This window comes from Triturus cristatus, chromosome 4_1, assembly GCF_964204655.1.
Source record: "Triturus cristatus chromosome 4_1, aTriCri1.1, whole genome shotgun sequence".
Taxonomy (NCBI): Eukaryota; Metazoa; Chordata; class Amphibia; order Caudata; family Salamandridae; genus Triturus; species Triturus cristatus.
The window spans coordinates 133,323,204-133,333,203 of NC_140585.1; the positions used below are offsets into that span (position 1 = coordinate 133,323,204).

The 10,000-nt window shown below is 39.8% G+C and overlaps 7 non-coding genes across 7 annotated transcripts in view; all 7 read right to left on the reverse strand.

Annotated features, from left to right (window-relative positions):
* Positions 1-1,988: 1,988 nt before the first annotated feature.
* On the reverse strand, positions 1,989-2,061 carry TRNAR-UCG (transfer RNA arginine (anticodon UCG)). The gene has a single exon. It is a non-coding gene; the product is annotated as a tRNA-Arg (tRNA).
* Positions 2,062-2,713: 652 nt separating this feature from the next.
* Positions 2,714-2,786, reverse strand: TRNAR-CCU (transfer RNA arginine (anticodon CCU)). Its single transcript has one exon. It is a non-coding gene; the product is annotated as a tRNA-Arg (tRNA).
* A 2,383-nt stretch (positions 2,787-5,169) lies between these two features.
* Positions 5,170-5,242, reverse strand: TRNAR-UCG (transfer RNA arginine (anticodon UCG)). Its single transcript has one exon. It is a non-coding gene; the product is annotated as a tRNA-Arg (tRNA).
* Positions 5,243-5,889: 647 nt separating this feature from the next.
* On the reverse strand, positions 5,890-5,962 carry TRNAR-CCU (transfer RNA arginine (anticodon CCU)). Its single transcript has one exon. It is a non-coding gene; the product is annotated as a tRNA-Arg (tRNA).
* A 795-nt stretch (positions 5,963-6,757) lies between these two features.
* TRNAR-UCU (transfer RNA arginine (anticodon UCU)) lies at positions 6,758-6,830 on the reverse strand. The gene has a single exon. It is a non-coding gene; the product is annotated as a tRNA-Arg (tRNA).
* Positions 6,831-7,477: 647 nt separating this feature from the next.
* TRNAR-CCU (transfer RNA arginine (anticodon CCU)) lies at positions 7,478-7,550 on the reverse strand. Its single transcript has one exon. It is a non-coding gene; the product is annotated as a tRNA-Arg (tRNA).
* Positions 7,551-9,933: 2,383 nt separating this feature from the next.
* Positions 9,934-10,000, reverse strand: part of TRNAR-UCG (transfer RNA arginine (anticodon UCG)) — a 73-nt gene continuing 6 nt past the window's right edge. Inside the window, exon 1 of the tRNA in view lies at positions 9,934-10,000. This exon is cut by the window's right edge and continues 6 nt beyond it. This is a non-coding gene — a tRNA (tRNA-Arg).

The window sequence follows — 10,000 nt, forward strand, 5'->3', positions numbered from 1 at the left end:
AATGTGCCGATCCTTTATACATTTTGTGTAGTACTTTTCTTACTCTGAGGCAAAATCAGCACTTTAACTGCCCAAATCATACAGATTTTACACATGTAGCACTCTATGCACACATAGGCACACACCTTGCAGTTCTTCTACACACACTTAAGCTAAAAACCCATTCTGTCACGTCAAAATTCTGCAAACCTATTACATATTCAGTGCGTCGGCATAGAAGCACTTTTTAATGCCACTAAAATGCACAAGTAGTTAGACTGAAGATGCAACCTGAATGAGTTTACAGTATGTACTCCACTTTATTAATGATTAGTAATGAGAAAGTGAGGACTACAAGAGTATTGGAAAAGACTTTTTCCACTCTGAATGTAAAGCAGATTGTGTGACCATTGGCCAAAAACGACCACTAAGGGACTCGAACCCTCAATCTTCTGATCCGAAGTCAGACGCCTTATCCATTAGGCCACGCGGTCATCCGTCCACCTGAGATGATTTTTATCATGTAGGTGGTATGCATGGATGGAGAACATATTATTGAAAGGTATTCAGGTTTACATCCCATAGTGTTCTTTCAGCTCTTTTCGCTGGAAGCACTTTTTTGGAATCTATATATTGAGAATTTTATGAGTACGATATGCTTTTGTTTTCCTTTTTCCATACAAACCTCTTTCATCATGACTTTAAAGCTCATTTGTATGCTCTACATAGCTCTGGACGTTTCCAGACGTGGAGTGAAACTGTTTTGAAAGTAGTACAAATTGCTCCTTCCTGCATATGCTAATTTTTCACACTCACATAGGTTGTATAAGTTTTATGAATCCTGGCTTGACCTATTCAAGTAGCTGAAAGCCTGTCACCACCTCTAGAAACAAGATTCACACCAATCCAATTCATATCATTTTTTCCAAAGGAATATGTTCTGGCCGGTCGAAAATGCATCTCACAAAAATAGGCATTTAAAAATCTACTTTGCAGTTTCAGAACACTAACATGACTGTGAAGTGTACACAAGTAAAACAGGACAGTTTCAAAGTACCTAATCCCTCATAAAATTCTGAGAGGAAGCATGTAATAAATCTACCTAATTTTCTGGAAAAGAAAGAGGCAGGATTTTTGTTATCACCTCAGATGGGACTCAAACCCACAATCCCTGGCTGAGGAGGCCAGTGCCTTATCCATTAGGCCACTGAGGCACACATGCATAGCTCTTTTCTAGAGGCATTATTTAAATGTATTCTATGGTCAGACACCGGGGTGTGCACACAGGGCATTTCTCACTTCTCTCTATAAGTAAACTTCCCATTTTCATCCTCTTCCATCCCCGACTTTAACGCTCTCTTCTATGCTATAACAGAGACTTTGCAATTTTAGCAAGTGGAGAGAAATTGGAGAACCACTTTCGACTCCACACTTCTTCTTCACTTACTTCTTTTCTCAATATACTGGGCTTATAAAATGGTATCAAGCCATCCTTATCATCAGTAGGACACGGAAAGAGGCACTAAGTCTCCTAACCAAGTTCAACCACACTCTGCAACTTAACCATTGCACTACAAATTAGGCAACGTGGGCATCAGCAAAGGCAGCCAATGTGCCGATCCTTTATACATTTTGTGTAGTACTTTTCTTACTCGGAGGCAAAATCAGCACTTTAACTGCCCAAATCATACAGATTTTACACATGTACCACTCTATGCACACATAGGCACACACCTTGCAGTTCTTCTACACACACTTAAGCTAAAAACCCATTCTATCACGTCAAAATTCTGCAAACCTATTACATATTCAGTGCGTCGGCATAGAAGCACTTTTTAATGCCACTAAAATGCACAGGTAGTTAGACTGAAGATGCAACCTGAATGAGTTTACAGTATGTACTCCACTTTATTAATGATTAGTACTGAGAAAGTGAGGACTATAAGAGTATTGGAAAAGACTTTTTCCACTCTGAATGTAAAGCAGATTGTGTGACCATTGGCCAAAAACGACCACGAAGGGACTCGAACCCTCAATCTTCTGATCCGAAGTCAGACACCTTATCCATTAGGCCACGCGGTCATCCGTCCACCTGAGGTGATTTTTATCATGTAGGTGGTATGCATGGATGGTGGTATGCATTGATTATTGAAAGGTATTCAGGTTTACATCCCATAGTGTTCTTTCAGCTCTTTTCGCTGGAAGCACTTTTTTGGAATCTATATATTGAGAATTTTATGAGTACGATATGCTTTTGTTTTCCTTTTTCCATACAAACGTCTTTCATCATGACTTTAAAGCTCATTTGTATGCTCTACAAAGCTCTGGACGTTTCCAGACGTGGAGTGAAACTGTTTTGAAAGTAGTACAAATTGCTCCTTCCTGCATATGCTAATTTTTCACACTCACATAGGTTGTATAAGTTTTATGAATCCTGGCTTGACCTATTCAAGTAGCTGAAAGCCTGTCACCACCTCTAGAAACAAGATTCACACCAATCCAATTCATATCATTTTTTCCAAAGGAATATGTTCTGGCCGGTCGAAAATGCATCTCACAAAAATAGGCATTTAAAAATCTACTTTGCAGTTTCAGAACACTAACATGACTGTGAAGTGTACACAAGTAAAACGGGACAGTTTCAAAGTACCTAATCCCTCATAAAATTCTGAGAGGAAGCATGTAATAAATCTACCTAATTTTCTGGAAAAGAAAGAGGCAGGATTTTTGTTATCACCTCAGATGGGACTCAAACCCACAATCCCTGGCTTAGGAGGCCAGTGCCTTATCCATTAGGCCACTGAGGCACACATGCATAGCTCTTTTCTAGAGGCATTATTTAAATGTATTCTATGGTCAGACACCGGTGTGTGCACACAGGGCATTTCTCACTTCTCTCTATAAGTAAACTTCCCATTTTCATCCTCTTCCATCCCCGACTCTAACGCTCTCTTCTATGCTATAATGGAGACTTTGCAATTTTAGCAAGTGGAGAGAAATTGGAGAACCACTTTCGACTCCACACTTCTTCTTCACTTACTTCTTTTCTCAATATACTGGGCTTAGAAAATGGTATCAAGCCATCCTTATCATCAGTAGGACGCGGAAAGAGGCACTAAGTCTCCTAACCAAGTTCAACCACACTCTGCAACTTAACCATTGCACTACAAATTAGGCAACGGGGGCATCAGCAAAGGCAGCCAATGTGCCGATCCTTTATACATTTTGTGTAGTACTTTTCTTACTCGGAGGCAAAATCAGCACTTTAACTACCCAAATCATACAGATTTTACCAATGTAGCACTCTATGCACACATAGGCACACACCTTGCAGTTCTTCTACACACACTTAAGCTAAAAACCCATTCTGTCACGTCAAAATTCTGCAAACCTATTACATATTCAGTGCGTCGGCATAGAAGCACTTTTTAATGCCACTAAAATGCACAAGTAGTTAGACTGAAGATGCAACCTGAATGAGTTTACAGTATGTACTCCACTTTATTAATGATTAGTACTGAGAAAGTGAGGACTAGAAGAGTATTGGAAAATACTTTTTCCACTCTGAATGTAAAGCAGATTGTGTGACCATTGGCCAAAAACGACCACGAAGGGACTCGAACCCTCAATCTTCTGATCCGAAGTCAGACGCCTTATCCATTAGGCCACACGGGCATCCGTCCACCTGAGATGATTTTTATCATGTAGGTGGTATGCATGGATTGAGAACATATTATTGAAAGGTTTTCAGATTTACATCCCATAGTGTTCTTTCAGCTCTTTTCGCTGGAAGCACTTTTTTGGAATCTATATATTGAGAATTTTATGAGTACGATATGCTTTTGTTTTCCTTTTTCCATACAAACCTCTTTCCTCATGAGTTTAAAGCTCATTTGTATGCTCTACATAGCTCTGGACGTTTCCAGACGTGGAGTGAAACTGTTTTGAAAGTAGTACAAATTGCTCCTTCCTGCATATGCTAATTTTTCACACTCACATAGGTTGTATAAGTTTTATGAATCCTGGCTTGACCTATTCAAGTAGCTGGAAGCCTGTCACCACCTCTAGAAACAAGATTCACACCAATCCAATTCATATCATTTTTTCCAAAGGAATATGTTCTGGCCGGTCGAAAATGCATCTCACAAAAATAGGCATTTAAGAATCTACTTTGCAGTTTCAGAACACTAACATGACTGTGAAGTGTACACAAGTAAAATGGGACCGTTTCAAAGTACCTAATCCCTCATAAACTTCTGAGAGGAAGCATGTAATAAATCTACCTAATTTTCTGGAAAAGAAAGAGAGAGGATTTTTGTTATCACCTCAGATGGGACTTGAACCCACAATCCCTGGCTTAGGAGGCCAGTGCCTTATCCATTAGGGCACTGAGGCACACATGCATAGCTTTTTTCTAGAGGCATTATTTAAATGTATTCTATGGTCAGACACCGGTGTGTGCACACAGGACATTTCTCACTTCTCTCTATAAGTAAACTTCCCATTTTCATCCTCTTCCATCCCCGACTTTAACGCTCTCTTCTATGCTATAATGGAGACTTTGCAATTTTAGCAAGTGGAGAGAAATTGGAGAACCACTTTCGACTCCACACTTCTTCTTCACTTACTTCTTTTCTCAATATACTGGGCTTAGAAAATGGTATCAAGCCATCCTTATCATCAGTAGGACACGGAAAGAGGCACTAAGTCTCCTAACCAAGTTCAACCACACTCTGCAACTTAACCATTGCACTACAAATTAGGCAACGGGGGCATCAGCAAAGGCAGCCAATGTGCCGATCCTTTATACATTTTGTGTAGTACTTTTCTTACTCGGAGGCAAAATCAGCACTTTAACTGCCCAAATCATACAGATTTTACACATGTTCCACTCTATGCACACATAGGCACACACCTTGCAGTTCTTCTACACACACTTAAGCTAAAAACCCATTCTGTCACGTCAAAATTCTGCAAACCTATTACATATTCAGTGCGTCGGCATAGAAGCACTTTTTAATGCCACTAAAATGCACAAGTAGTTAGACTGAAGATGCAACCGGAATGAGTTTACAGTATGTACTCCACTTTATTAATGATTAGTAATGAGAAAGTGAGGACTACAAGAGTATTGGAAAATACTTTTTCCACTCTGAATGTAAAGCAGATTGTGTGACCATTGGCCAAAAACGACCACGAAGGGACTCGAACCCTCAATCTTCTGATCCGAAGTCAGACGCCTTATCCATTAGGCCACGCGGTCATCCGTCCACCTGAGGTGATTTTTATCATGTAGGTGGTATGCATGGATGGAGAACATATTATTGAAAGGTATTCAGGTTTACATCCCATAGTGTTCTTTCAGCTCTTTTCGCTGGAAGCACTTTTTTGGAATCTATATATTGAGAATTTTATGAGTACGATATGCTTTTGTTTTCCTTTTTCCATACAATCCTCTTTCCTCATGAGTTTAAAGCTCATTTGTATGCTCTACATAGCTCTGGACGTTTCCAGATGTGGAGTGAAACTGTTTTGAAAGTAGTACAAATTGCTCCTTCCTGCATATGCTAATTTTTCACACTCACATAGGTTGTATATGTTTTATGAATCCTGGCTTGACCTATTCAAGTAGCTGAAAGCCTGTCACCACCTCTACAAACAAGATTCACACCAATCCAATTCATATCATTTTTTCCAAAGGAATATGTTCTGGCCGGTCGAAAATGCATCTCACAAAAATAGGCATTTAAAAATCTACTTTGCAGTTTCAGAAGACTAACATGACTGTGAAGTGTACACAAGTAAAACGTGACAGTTTCAAAGTACCTAATCCCTCATAAACTTCTGAGAGGAAGCATGTAATAAATCTACCTAATTTTCTGGAAAAGAAAGAGGGAGGATATTTGTTATCACCTCAGATGGGACTCAAACCCACAATCCCTGGCTTAGGAGGCCAGTGCCTTATCCATTAGGCCACTGAGGCACACATGCATAGTTCTTTTCTAGAGACATTATTTAAATGTATTCTATGGTCAGACACCGGTGTGTGCACACAGGGCATTTCTCACTTCTCTCTATAAGTAAACTTCCCATTTTCATCCTCTTCCATCCCCGACTTTAACGCTCTCTTCTATGCTATAATGGAGACTTTGCAATTTTAGCAAGTGGAGAGAAATTGGAGAACCACTTTCGACTCCACACTTCTTCTTCACTTACTTCTTTTCTCAATATACTGGGCTTAGAAAATGGTATCAAGCCATCCTTATCATCAGTAGGACACGGAAAGAGGCACTAAGTCTCCTAACCAAGTTCAACCACACTCTGCAACTTAACCATTGCACTACAAATTAGGCAACGGGGGCATCAGCAAAGGCAGCCAATGTGCCGATCCTTTATACATTTTGTGTAGTACTTTTCTTACTCGGAGGCAAAATCAGCACTTTAACTGCCCAAATCATACAGATTTTACACATGTAGCACTCTATGCACACATAGGCACACACCTTGCAGTTCTTCTACACACACTTAAGCTAAAAACCCATTCTGTCACGTCAAAATTCTGCAAACCTATTACATATTCAGTGCGTCGGCATAGAAGCACTTTTTAATGCCACTAAAATGCACAAGTAGTTAGACTGAAGATGCAACCTGAATGAGTTTACAGTATGTACTCCACTTTATTAATGATTAGTACTGAGAAAGTGAGGACTACAAGAGTATTGGAAAAGACTTTTTCCACTCTGAATGTAAAGCAGATTGTGTGACCATTGGCCAAAAACGACCACGAAGGGACTCGAACCCTCAATCTTCTGATCAGAAGTCAGACGCCTTATCCATTAGGCCACGCGGTCATCCATCCACCTGAGATGATTTTTATCATGTAGGTGGTATGCATGGATTGAGAACATATTATTGAAAGGTATTCAGGTTTACATCCCATAGTGTTCTTTCAGCTCTTTTCGCTGGAAGCACTTTTTTGGAATCTATATATTGAGAATTTTATGAGTACGATATGCTTTTGTTTTCCTTTTTCCATACACACCTCTTTCCTCATGAGTTTAAAGCTCATTTGTATGCTCTACATAGCTCTGGACGTTTCCAGACGTGGAGTGAAACTGTTTTGAAAGTAGTACAAATTGCTCCTTCCTGCATATGCTAATTTTTCACACTCACATAGGTTGTATACGTTTTATGAATCCTGGCTTGACCTATTCAAGTAGCTGAAAGCCTGTCACCACCTCTAGAAACAAGATTCACACCAATCCATTTCAAATCATTTTTTCCAAAAGAATATGTTCTGGCCGGCCGAAAATGCATCTCACAAAAATAGGCATTTAAAAATCTACTTTGCAGTTTCAGAACACTAACATGACTGTGAAGTGTACACAAGTAAAATGGGACAGTTTCAAAGTACCTAATCCCTCATAAACTTCCGAGAGGAAGCATGTAATAAATCTACCTAATTTTCTGGAAAAGAAAGAGGGAGGATTTTTGGTATCACCTCAGATGGGACTTGAACCCACAATCCCTGGCTTAGGAGGCCAGTGCCTTATCCATTAGGCCACTGAGGCACACATGCATAGTTCTTTTCTAGAGGCATTATTTAAATGTATTCTATGGTCAGACACCGGTGTGTGCACACAGGGCATTTCTCACTTCTCTCTATAAGTAAACTTCCCATTTTCATCCTCTTCCATCCCCGACTTTAACGCTCTCTTCTATGCTATAATGGAGACTTTGCAATTTTAGCAAGTGGAGAGAAATTGGAGAACCACTTTCGACTCCACACTTCTTCTTCACTTACTTCTTTTCTCAATATACTGGGCTTAGAAAATGGTATCAAGCCATCCTTATCATCAGTAGGACACGGAAAGAGGCACTAAGTCTCCTAACCAAGTTCAACCACACTCTGCAACTTAACCATTGCACTACAAATTAGGCAACGGAGGCATCAGCAAAGGCAGCCAATGTGCCGATCCTTTATACATTTTGTGTAGTACTTTTCTTACTCTGAGGCAAAATCAGCACTTTAACTGCCCAAATCATACAGATTTTACACATGTAGCACTCTATGCACACATAGGCACACACCTTGCAGTTCTTCTACACACACTTAAGCTAAAAACCCATTCTGTCACGTCAAAATTCTGCAAACCTATTACATATTCAGTGCGTCGGCATAGAAGCACTTTTTAATGCCACTAAAATGCACAAGTAGTTAGACTGAAGATGCAACCTGAATGAGTTTACAGTATGTACTCCACTTTATTAATGATTAGTAATGAGAAAGTGAGGACTACAAGAGTATTGGAAAATACTTTTTCCACTCTGAATGTAAAGCAGATTGTGTGACCATTGGCCAAAAACGACCACTAAGGGACTCGAACCCTCAATCTTCTGATCCGAAGTCAGACGCCTTATCCATTAGGCCACACGGTCATCCGTCCACCTGAGATGATTTTTATCATGTAGGTGGTATGCATGGATGGAGAACATATTATTGAAAGGTATTCAGGTTTACATCCCATAGTGTTCTTTCAGCTCTTTTCGCTGGAAGCACTTTTTTGGAATCTATATATTGAGAATTTTATGAGTACGATATGCTTTTGTTTTCCTTTTTCCATACAAACCTCTTTCATCATGACTTTAAAGCTCATTTGTATGCTCTACATAGCTCTGGACGTTTCCAGACGTGGAGTGAAACTGTTTTGAAAGTAGTACAAATTGCTCCTTCCTGCATATGCTAATTTTTCACACTCACATAGGTTGTATAAGTTTTATGAATCCTGGCTTGACCTATTCAAGTAGCTGAAAGCCTGTCACCACCTCTAGAAACAAGATTCACACCAATCCAATTCATATCATTTTTTCCAAAGGAATATGTTCTGGCCGGTCGAAAATGCATCTCACAAAAATAGGCATTTAAAAATCTACTTTGCAGTTTCAGAACACTAACATGACTGTGAAGTGTACACAAGTAAAACAGGAGAGTTTCAAAGTACCTAATCCCTCATAAAATTCTGAGAGGAAGCATGTAATAAATCTACCTAATTTTCTGGAAAAGAAAGAGGCAGGATTTTTGTTATCACCTCAGATGGGACTCAAACCCACAATCCCTGGCTGAGGAGGCCAGTGCCTTATCCATTAGGCCACTGAGGCACACATGCATAGCTCTTTTCTAGAGGCATTATTTAAATGTATTCTATGGTCAGACACCGGGGTGTGCACACAGGGCATTTCTCACTTCTCTCTATAAGTAAACTTCCCATTTTCATCCTCTTCCATCCCCGACTTTAACGCTCTCTTCTATGCTATAACAGAGACTTTGCAATTTTAGCAAGTGGAGAGAAATTGGAGAACCACTTTCGACTCCACACTTCTTCTTCACTTACTTCTTTTCTCAATATACTGGGCTTAGAAAATGGTATCAAGCCATCCTTATCATCAGTAGGACACGGAAAGAGGCACTAAGTCTCCTAACCAAGTTCAACCACACTCTGCAACTTAACCATTGCACTACAAATTAGGCAACGTGGGCATCAGCAAAGGCAGCCAATGTGCCGATCCTTTATACATTTTGTGTAGTACTTTTCTTACTCGGAGGCAAAATCAGCACTTTAACTGCCCAAATCATACAGATTTTACACATGTACCACTCTATGCACACATAGGCACACACCTTGCAGTTCTTCTACACACACTTAAGCTAAAAACCCATTCTGTCACGTCAAAATTCTGCAAACCTATTACATATTCAGTGCGTCGGCATAGAAGCACTTTTTAATGCCACTAAAATGCACAGGTAGTTAGACTGAAGATGCAACCTGAATGAGTTTACAGTATGTACTCCACTTTATTAATGATTAGTACTGAGAAAGTGAGGACTACAAGAGTATTGGAAAAGACTTTTTCCACTCTGAATGTAAAGCAGATTGTGTGACCATTGGCCAAAAACGACCACGAAGGGACTCGAACCCTCAATCTTCTGATCCGAAGTCAGACACCTTATCCATTAGGCCAC